Source organism: Carya illinoinensis, chromosome 3, assembly GCF_018687715.1.
Source record: "Carya illinoinensis cultivar Pawnee chromosome 3, C.illinoinensisPawnee_v1, whole genome shotgun sequence".
Taxonomy (NCBI): Eukaryota; Viridiplantae; Streptophyta; class Magnoliopsida; order Fagales; family Juglandaceae; genus Carya; species Carya illinoinensis.
This window is the reverse complement of record NC_056754.1, coordinates 39,481,497-39,493,010: the sequence shown is the minus strand read 5'-3', so window position 1 is coordinate 39,493,010 and position 11,514 is coordinate 39,481,497.

Sequence of the window (11,514 nt, the reverse complement as noted above, 5' to 3'; positions counted from 1 at the left end):
TTGGACTTACAATTTTTGGAATGAGAGCTATGTGGGTGTGATTTATCTATTTCAGAAGTTTCCCGCTTCTAAAAACATTTTGCACCACCGCAATCACATCAATCTTGATAATGTGCCAGTAATGTTTGTAAAAGAAGCATGTCATTCTATCTGGTCTTGGAGTCTTATTGTTTGGAATTTGCTTAAGAGATCCAAGAATTTCGGCTTCCAAAGGTAAGGCTGGTAGGAAATAGTTTTCTTCATTTGAAATCTAACTTACAAAGAGATTTTCAAGGTGCTCCGGGAAAGAGGGATTCGTGGAGGTATAAATGGATTCAAAGTAATTAATGAAAATAGATTCAATAATATTCTAATCCATAGTCCAAATACATGGGCTTATCTTGATCAAATCAATCCCATTTCTTCTGCGACGGCTAGTAATTGACAAGTGGTAGAACTTTGTATTCAGATTCGTGGTGGTGAGCCAATTTATTCTTGATTTTTGCCTCCATAGAATTTCTTCGTGTTTTAGCTGCTCTTGAATTTTGTAATGAAGAAATTTCTCTCTCTGTAAGTTCCAGTGGTTTGGAATGTTGCTCTAAAGATTGCTTAGCTCCATCTCAAATTGTTGAATATTTGTTTGGATTGTCCCAAAATGATTTTTATTCCGAAGTTTGAGTGCCTTTTTTGTTTCCTTGATTTTGTTACAGAGAATGAATGCTGGATTCCCTTAGAATTGTAGGCTCCAAGCTTCTTGGATGATTATATTGCTGAGGGGCTCCCGAGTTCAGAATTCCTCAAATTTGATCAGAGAGGGATTTTTCGTTGTCTTCACAGTGTTTAGTAAGAGAGGATTATGATCTAAGGTCGCAGAAGTTATATGTTGGATAGTAGCATCTGGGAAGAGTAGACACCATTGTGCATTTGCTATACCACGATCAAGTCTTTCTCTGATCATCGTTCTCCCAATTCTATTATTTGTCCAAGTGAATGTTGGTCCCAAGAAGCCAATATCAATAAGACCATGAGTGTCCATTAGATTCTGTAGGCCACCTATGGAAGATGACGTTATTGACCTACCTCTATACTTATCATTTTGGCATAATAAATCATTGAAATCCCTTATGCAAAGCCAAGGACCTGTAAATGAGTTATGAATTGAATCCAAATGAGTCTAGAAGCTCACTTTTTGTTTCCATTGGGCCGGAGTGTAGGGCTGTTTGCCAACCCGACATGAAAATGCAAATGTTCGACCCGACCCGTATTTGATATATACCAATTACCCGTTAACCGATTAACCGATTACTCCTCCTTCTTCCTCCTCTTCTTTTTTTTTTTTTTGGGGGGGGTGGGGGGGGAAGGGAAATAGCAACTCAATAAAATATGATTTACCACAAAAAAAAAAACTCAATAAAATACAAAATTTTCATCACAAAGTAAAGTTTTTTTCTAATATTTCCTACGAGCCACAGTACATGAAAAAAAAATCAAAATCGGCGTAGGACGTAGCTATGATGCCCATCAATGGGGAAAAATGGGTCCTAAGGATAGAAAGATGAAGTACAGATGCCACACCCACACTACAACTTGAGAAAAACAACTCTTTGATGCCCATTTCCCCTTCCCTATTCCAAGCCAGACCCTATGCTTCTAAATCTACAACCAACTTTGAGTGAGATCCACAAAATCCTTTGCACTGAGATCTAGTATTAGTTCGAGTACACTTCTCCCTAGAAGTTGATTTGGATTTTGCTGACCTTGATAACATGAGAATTTGGGGCAATTTGTTCTATAAACTTGACCGGACTCCAAGGAATTTGAAGAGTACAGCTTTGACATCCATCAGAGTAAATCTTCAGAGAGAGAGAGAGAGAGAGAGAGAAACTTTCTAAAACAGATAGACGATTACGGGGTTGGAAATCGAAATAGGTTAAAATCGAGTAATGAGTAATACCCGTTTCTGATTTTAACCGTAAATGGGCCGGGTTTTGGGGTCGGGTTTTCGAGCTTTTTGTTTAGCCCTACCGGAGCGTAAACAAAAGAAACTAACTAAGGGTGATTAGGAGGGTCAGAATAAACAAAAGCAGAAATAACATTCTCATTAGTATGGATCGGTTCAACATCAACACCCGGTCGTCATAATAATAAAAGGCCTCCTTTTTGCCCAAGACAGCTACAATTACAAAATGGTGGAAACCTAATCTATTTACAATAATAGGGGTGCTATCATTAGCCACCAAAGTTTCCAACAAAAAAATAATATCCAAATTATAATTATTTATAAAAGCCCTTATACTTCTACTTGCTTTGGGGTGGGCTAAACCCCTACAATTCCATACCAATATCTTCATGGATCAACTAGAGGCATGGTAGAGCCCGCCTTATCAGCTTTCTTGAAATGTTTAGGCAGTAGTGCCTTTGGTGTGACTCTACTGTAGGATTTTTTCTTCGCAACTTCCTTTGTTTTTTTAGATTTCCCAGATGACTTAGTTTTAATAGATAGGAGTAAATCAGCCACCTCCTTATCCTCATCCCCAGTATCTTTCATTATGATTCCAGAATGTAGGGTCCCAGCCTCTATAATTTTTTGGACTTTAGATCTTTGTAAGTTTGGATCATTGAAACCAGAAGGGACAACACTTTTTTGTGAAGCTTTTATTTCAGTTATTGGGATCAAACTTATTGAGCTTTCAGAAGAGGGATTTCTATTTTTTTCTACGAAGCGAAAAGTTGGCTCTGGCTCCTTCGGTTTCTTTGAGACTAATTGAGAGCTAGAGATTTGGCAGATGGGGCCACCAACTGGATAGGATTATAAGTAATTGAAGGCACATAGTTTTATACCTTGGGCTTCAAACCCGAAGGGTTGTGCACGTTGTAAGGTGGACCTGATTTCACTTTAAATACTTAGGCCTTATTAACACGTTGGGTCGAAGCCTCAGCTGAGCCTTTAACACTTTCCATCTCTTCCCACAGGCCAGTTTACTTGGTTTAGCCGCAATCTTTTGGTTCACATGGTTCGTGCCTTTAGTCAACAAGCAGTCCTTCGGTTTGGATTGCATAAGTATTTCTGAACTAGTTTTCAACTAGCAAGCGACCCATTCCTCTAAATCTATAGTTGAAACCGCCCCTGTTTTATTGCTGAATGCTTGTGGTACAAAGGTTTGAGGCGGATGTGAGGCTTGAAAGATTGATGGGAGTTTGTTAGGTGGTGGAGGATTTACTATCTGGTGCAACGAAGAAATTCTGGTTGGTGAGGAAGCATTAATTTTTAGATTCAATTGGCTACTATAGCCAACAGTGGACTTGATCTTGGGCATATCGTCCTTCCTATCCAAAAGATTGAAAGTTGCTAGAGTGCCGTGGCAAGGAGCCGAGGAGTATTGACGGAGAACCATTTCTTTGATGCACTGCCTCTATTTTTTTACCATCAGGAGGTAAGTTTTGATCTATCTTGGTTGCTGGTGTCTATTTTCAGGGATCTGAGTTAGTATACTACAGGATTAGGGCTTGAAATTAGTTCATGAGAATTGTTGACCCTGATTGGATAGTAGTTCATGTTGGTCTTCAAATCTCCTCTAACAAATAAGTTTCCTCTAACCAAGAGGCTGCCATCTTCTACCACTTCTTTTCCTTTCCCAGTTCCGATATGTTCTTTTGCTTGTATTGCTTTTTGTTTTTTTTTTTTTTCCAAACTGAGGGGACATTGGTATTATCAGTGTCGATGAGCCAAAAATCCCATTTTCTCCTAAATCAACAGGGTATTGTGTTTTATCTTGGCTTGCTTCGTCTTCTACCCATTGAGTCATCAGGAGCATGTGAGTTCTTTCTTGACCACGATGCATAGGTTGGACGGTCATGAAAATTGGAGATTCCGCACGTAGTTAGGCCCAAACGGCATTTGTTCTGGGGTAGATTTTAAGAATTTTCAGAGAATTTGGGAGTGACCATTCCTCCCACAATCATAACAGAAGTCTAATAAGCATTCATACTTAAAAGAAACCCAAGTGTCGAGATTGCAGTCTCTTGGTTCCCAAAGACCTTGTTTCAGTGGTTTGGTGATGTCAATCTCCACCTTAATCCTGATGAATTTCTTACAAACTAAACAGAATAAAGGGTCTACATCCACTACAAGAAAGTTACCTGGGGCACTCCCTATTTTAAAAGCATTTTTTTGTTATGTGATTTCTTGTAAGACCATGGATTTGAACATGAAATGGTGAAATGTTGAGGCTAATCTCTTTCCATGTAGAATCTGCAGGGCAACTTTTGAGGATGAGGAGATGCCCCTTGAAATTCCAGGGAGCTTGATTCAGTATTCTGCTTTTGTCACTAGTATTTTGGAATGTAAAAAGGAACACATTTGCATCCAGATCTTCAATGTGGAATTTACTGAGGAAACTCCATGCAGCTCTAAAGGAGGCATGTAACGAAATTCTATTAAGAGGTTGAAGTGCCGCTATTCTACCAATGAGGGCTAGATCAGGGTCACCATTTGTTGGTTTCTTTTCTGGAGATAAGTTCAAACCCTCCCAAGAGATAGCCTCTGTCTGATGAATCAACTCTTCCATATCCATAGTAGAAGAATGAATAGAGGAAGAAAGAGCAAGAATTGTGGAGGTGGGGGATGGTGGTGGTGTGGTGATGGTCAAAGCAAGATGATCAAAGTCACTATGGAGAATTACAGAGAGAACTCTATTCTGGAGAGAGAGAGAGAGAAAGAGAGAGAGCTGGTTTCGAGGGAGTATTAGTGATGTCTGCCCTTGTGTGTTAGCATATATGTTAATGCATAAATTGGCACAACAAGTCGAATGAGAGGAAAGAATTATCCACGGCCCACAATAGTGATACGGGCTTCGATACAATGTTCTTCATATTCATCCATTAAATAAATAATAAAAATAAATATAGAGACACAAAAATTTACATAGTTTGGCATAAAAGCTTAATTCCACAGGGTGTTTAGGGGCAATATCCACTATAGTAAGCGATTTACAATCTCTCATGATCTTACATATCTCTCAATACAATGAAGGAATTTAGGATTTCTGGAGGTTAAAGAACATGCCTCTTTTGAGATGTGATCCTTTGAAGTCATTGTGCATGGTGGGGTTCGTGAGTCAAGAAGTTGTAGAGAGCCCCCTAATTTGTAGAGATCTCCTCCTTTTATAGAGGTTTATTTCCTTCTTTGGAGTGGTTGTGTCCTATTTGCCTTATAAAGCATTTTCCTTTTAGGAGTTTAAGTCAACTTTTCTTATCTTTTTTTGGCTTTATCTCTTGACTTTATCTTTTCCCTTATTATTATGATAGATTTCAATGGGCTGGACCCAGTTAACTTTATCCTTAACAAATGCCCGCAATTCTTAAGGCCAGTTTGCTCAACAAGAAAGCCTTCAGAATCTTCAAGTCAAGCTATGATAAACACTATAGAAAATAAATTCTGAGAACCAGTCCCTGGTTTTCTGTTTGTTTGTGCTAAGCAGTGAAGAACTCTTAATGCAGAGCTCGAATTGGAGAGATAGACAGGAGATGGACTTGACTATGTTAGGTGCGAACACAGAGCTCGTTTTGGAGTTTGTTTGTATGAACATTTGACTAATAAGTTGCACAAGACTATTTATCATTAGCAAATAGTGTGTATTTCCACGATTGTTTTTTGCTATTTGTTTGTAGTAGTGGATTTTTTACCCCTTGGTGCGATTTTTCTATTGATGTTTCCATTTTGGTATTTAAGATTAGAGTTTGTTTGCTATAACCTGCACTAAGTGGTCAAGGAGCCCATCGACCCCTTGTGTCCATCCCAAGTAGTTGCAGCGCCCATCAATTCGTTCCTGAAAGTAACCCATGTGAGGCTCATTCCCGGATGTAAACCACAAGTGGCAATTGTGGTGAGTAGAGACACTCAACTTTCTTGTTTAGGTGAGAGATGTGCTTGAACTCACTTAGGGGTGAGGAGGGAAACATTTCGTTGAATTGTTTCTCCTTTGTTTGTCAAGTACAAGTGGAGACACTTGGATTTTTGTTGGGCAAGAGGTTGTCTCGACTATGGAAAAGGGGCAAGTAGGGAAACATTTCGTAGACTTGTTGCCTCCTTTGTTCATTAGGTGCAAGTGGAGACACTCGACTTGGTGTTTGGTGGGAGGTTGCCTAGACCACATTAAAGGGACGAGGAGGGAAACACTTTGTTGAGTTGTTTCCTCCTTAGTTCACCAGGTGCGAGTGAAGACACTAGGCTTGATGCTTGGTGAAAGGTTTCCTCGACCGCCTGAAAGGGGCGAGGAGGGAAACACTTCGTTGAATTGTTTCCTCCTTTGTTCGTAAGGTGTGAGTGGAGACACTCGGCTTTGTGTTTGGCAAGAGGTTGCCTCAACTGTGTTAAAAGGGCCAAGAGGGAAACACTCTGTTGAGTTGTTTCCTCATTTGATCTCCAAGTGCAAGTGGGGACACTCTGCTTTGTGTTTGGCAGAAGGTTGCCTTGACCATGTTAAAGGGGTGAAGAGGGAAACACTTAACTAAATTGTTTCCTCCTTTCTTTGCCAGGGGCGAGTGAAGACACTCGACCTTGAGAGCTAGGTAGGAGATAGACTCAACCATGCTAGGTGCAAACGTGGAACATTGACTTTAGCAGAAGGTGGACTCAACCCTTATGGTAGGGTGGAGACAGATCTTGACTATGCCACTGTTGCAAGAGACAAGGCTCGGCCATTTTGCTTTAGTGAGAAGCAAGACTCAATCATGTTACTGTACTGGGAGGTCAAACTCAACTGCACTGTTGTTGCAAGAGACAAGGCTCAACTGGTCTGATACAACAGGAGGCATATTTGAGTGCTCTGTCATTTTGAAAAATTCTTTGAAAACCAAACTAGTTAGTGTAATCCAAATTAGAAGGTTGTAAGACTTGCAAACCTAAGCCAAGTGGCGGGACATCTAATATGCATTCAATTTCAATAATGCTTGAGAAAGGCTTGAGGTGTTGAGGCGAGGCTCAAGGGTGAAGTAGTCCTTTTGTTATTTTCTTTTTGTTGCCCGCAACACTCTTTGGCGCTTGGCCATACAACACTAGAGCCAAATCGAGCAAGTGTCAGCTAGGAGCACTCGGCTGGAGTCAATGGTAGATGAAATCGGCTATTGCAAAGCGTTGAGCCGCATTGCACTAGGGCCACATTGGGTGAGTGTCAACTGGGAGCACTCGGTCGAGATCCGTGGGAAGCAAACTTGACCAATATGGTCCTACAAGGGGCAGAGCTCAAGTACTTTGTTGCGATAGGAGACATACTCGACTGCTCTGAGAGGTTTCTGCCAAAAACCAAATAGGTTAGTGTAGATAATCCAAAAGTTTGAGATTTACAATCCTGAGTCATTTTGCTATAGTGTGTTGAGGCACACAAGCGAGAACCACAAGTAACCATGCTTTGGCAACGATGAAGATCTGGTGTGCCCGCAAGACCAAGCTGTCTATTATGATAAAAACAAATTAAGGTGCCTGAACGATGCTCGAGTGGGGCTTGTAGCTGATGTTTCATGTCACATGGGTGATTTTCAGCCAAGAATGTTCCTAGGACGTGTAGCTACTGAGATTCTCGTGGAACCTCAATTATTTTTATTGGAAAAACCTCCAAAAACCAAAGTTGTTTGTAAAAATGAAGATCAAAGAGTAAGTGAAGAAGTTACCCCAATTATTTGGCTCCATGCCACACGATTGGTAGATTTCACATCTTCTAGTGGTGAGCTAGTTGCTCGCTGCTATGAGCCGTTGTATTTATTTATTCATTGTTGATTGGTCAAAATGTTGCTCTCCGTGTGAGACATTGGCCACCTCACAAGGTTTGGCCATACATTGTTCGCTGTGGAGGTTATGAAATGTATTGCAGTGAATGCATTGCACTGGGTGAGCTATCATGTGAGTCGTTCAGGGTTAGTGGAGTTGCTTCCCGTCACCAAGGGCGAGCAATAGTGAATGCGTAAACAGTGGAATAGTAACCAAGTGGGACTGGAGTATCTGTGGTGAGTAGACATGGCAGGCAATGGCCTTCCAGAAGTCAAGCTCATGGTGGCATGCAATCTCTTATGGTGACTAATGTGATTGTGACGACCAAAGCAAAAGCAATGAGCTCTTCCAGGGCAAGCAAAGGTGGCGACCAATATCTTGTGGCAAACAATCCAAGTGGGAGTAAAGTTTCTAAGGTGAGCAAACGCTGTGGGCAAAGCTTTTGTGGTGGGCAAACCCAACGGGCAACTAATTGTTTCTGCCAATGTAGTGGAGCAACGACGGTTTAATGGTGCAATCGTGAATGGCAATTTGGGCTAATTGCAAACCGTGAATGGCAGTTAGAGTGGTCCAACAACTAGGGTGCAATGGTGCAATTGTGACTGGCAATCCAAGCAAGTTGCATGTGGGGACTTTCACATGGATGCTCAATTGGACAATGGTGATGGCCACGTATTGGTGGTGCTTAGGGTGGAGCTAGGTAGGCTAGGCGCGGTGGCAGCTGTTGTGTTGTAGTGGAGGTGCATGGCAGTTGGGAGTGCTCTGTTTTTGGTATCATAAAACAGAGGATTATCGTGGCTCACATTTGGCACTGTACATAGGGTTGTGGCAGTCTCATGGCGGCACGATTATTACGTTGGTTCCTGGCTGTAGCTGAGGGGAGTGGCGTGGAGGAGGCTCTACGGTTTAGCTTGGTGTAGCGTAGCAACTTGCATGGCACAAGCACGGTGGCTAGCATCATGTACTTCTCGGTGGTTTTATCTTCTTGGGTGGCAGCCTAGGGCTAAGTTGTTTTCCATTCTCTTAGCCTGACCATGTGTTGATGTGGAGGAGGATGGTTGTGAGGGGACCAAACAGGTTTGTTTGGTGATTGCTTCCAGTGATGAGTTTATTTGTTTGGTGATTGCTTCCAGTGATGAGTTTAGGGACTTTGGTGCTTGTGTGTTTCACTAGACATGTGGTAGACGAAGCGACGTGGTCGGATAAGCAGCTGCTATTGTGGCTTGTAGTGGAGAGGACCATGGGATGGTGGCTCAAACCCTAGCAACTAGCTAAAGAAGACAACTCACATGGTATTTATCCAACGTGCATGTTGGCAATGAAATTTACATGTCGGCCATGCTAAACCTACTCACCAGCCGTCAATATTCCCTTGCCTAACATAGGCATATCGGTCTCGTTGAGACCCAAGAAATCTAAAATTATATATGTTAATTAAATCACGTATATATGTATATATATATATTAAATGATGGGATGTGCTTTGTTTTTCAATGTCCCAAATTTACACAAAAGGAAAATTTATAAGTGCAGTAGAGATAACACTTTTTGCAAGATAAAGGGTGACATGACTTATCTAGTTTTTTGGAGATGTCATCTTTGAGTCTGACAATTTTTCGCTTGGAGATCAATAAATCGGGTCCCACAAACGTGCCAACTTTTAATACAGAAATTCGCATAATAAGCTGTAAGGGAGGAAATAATCATCTTCGGCCACGATGGTGATTCGAGTTTCGATACAATGTTCTTCATGTTCATCTATGAAATAGATAATAAATAAACATATAAAAATAAATAGAGAAATACAAAGATTTACATAGTTCGACATAAAAATCTACATTCATGGGATGTTTGGGGGCAAAATCCACTATAATGAGCAACTTATAACTTCTCATGGTCTCACGTGTCTCTCAATACAATAGAGAAACTTATAATTTTAAGAGATTGAAGATAATGCCTCCCTTGAGATCGGATCCTTTGGAATTTAGGCACCCAGTCAACTTAGCCCTTACAATGTAAGAACTGAATCTCTTGAGCATTGATCTACTAGCACCTGTCACCATGTTACTAATAGGAGATAACTGGAGATAAAGTTATAGTGTTTAGGATTATATTCGTAATCATAAGTAATACAACGCCTTCCACTTTCCTAGACTATATTTGTTATGCCCATGTGGCACACTAATTGTAATCCTCTACTTTCCTGCATTAACTTCATTTTATTTCTGCAAGTTGCCATAATAACTTTTCCTTTCTCATCCCTTACTATAATCAATATTTTTAATTTCATTTCATTCTGATCGAATTAGTCCCAATTTTTGTGTTGAAACCATAACCGATATATATGTATGGTGAATTTCGTTTCGGCCAAAATTCCTACCATTTCAAAATGTTTTGGACGGTTTCAACCAAATTTTGAAATTCCTTTTCAATTTCATCTAAAAAATTGTTTAGTTTTAATACAGAAACGATTTTATCTCATCTCATCTCATCATTATAAATTTTATAAATTCTCATATAAAATATAATAAATAATTCAACTTTTTCAAATTTCAAGACAATAATAATATTAAAAATAATATTCTAACAATATTTTATTTAACTTTCATTTAAAACTATCTCTTCTTATCTCATCTTACTATCCAAACTATTCCTGTGACATGTTGTCATTTTGTCACAAATCTTTTCTAATCCTGCGACATTTTATTTCTTTATTTCTTCTATTTTTCAACTCACATGTCTAAGGCTGCGTTTGGATATTGAGTTGAGTTGAGTTGAAAGTTGAATAAAATATTATTCAAATATTTTTTTTAATGTTATTATTATTTTGAGATTTGAAAAAGTTGAATTGTTTATTATATTTTGTGTTAAAATTAAAAAAAATATATAATGATTATATGAGAAAAGTTGAGATGAGTTAAAAAACCAAATTGGCCCACTCCATGTAAATATCTCTCTCTTTTCATTCTCTAGGCATTATGATTTTATTTACGTTATTTTCTCCCCTTTTTATCCTTAGGACCGGTCGGGCTGTTTATACTCAAATAACAGCCCGCCAATCAGCTGATGCCACGTAGGACTTCCACCGAGTAACTCGTGGACCAGCATCTGATGGAAGCCCCTTGCCCTCATTTGTAACTGAGGCCTAACTCCTCGTTCACCCTGAAGCCCTTCTCCCGAACGTGGTAGTCCCCTCCCCTCGTTCACGTTGAAGCCCTAACCTAATGCGATTCCCGAACGTGGTTGAGTCCCCTGCCCTCACTGCCCTAACGCGATCTCAGCCTGTGATTTCTCCAATATTCATCTCCGATCTCAGCCTGTGAAACCACGAAGCGATCCCTCACGTTGGCACGACCGGACCGATTAACAGCCTGCTATCGCTCGCCATTTCAGATCGATTTCTCAGCCCTCACGATTCGGAAGATTTTCGGTGATGTTATTTACTTAAATGATTTTAACTTCATATTCATAGCAATGATTTTCTATTCTTTTGGTTTCAAACAAAATACATACTGAAAATATTGGATTTGTTTGATGGTATTCATGGCAATGAAATATATCTCGCCCAAGTTTGAGTGGATTTGTTTGATGGTATTGGTAGGAAATCTACATTCTACATTCTACATTCTGAATAACTGGATTTGTTTGTTGTAATTAAGGGTAAAAGTAACTAGTAAATTAAATCGGTTTTGTTTGATGTCCACTTGCTTGCCAACTGTTTGTGTATATGACTAAAAGAGGTTGAATTTGTCCACGTTCAGTTACAAATA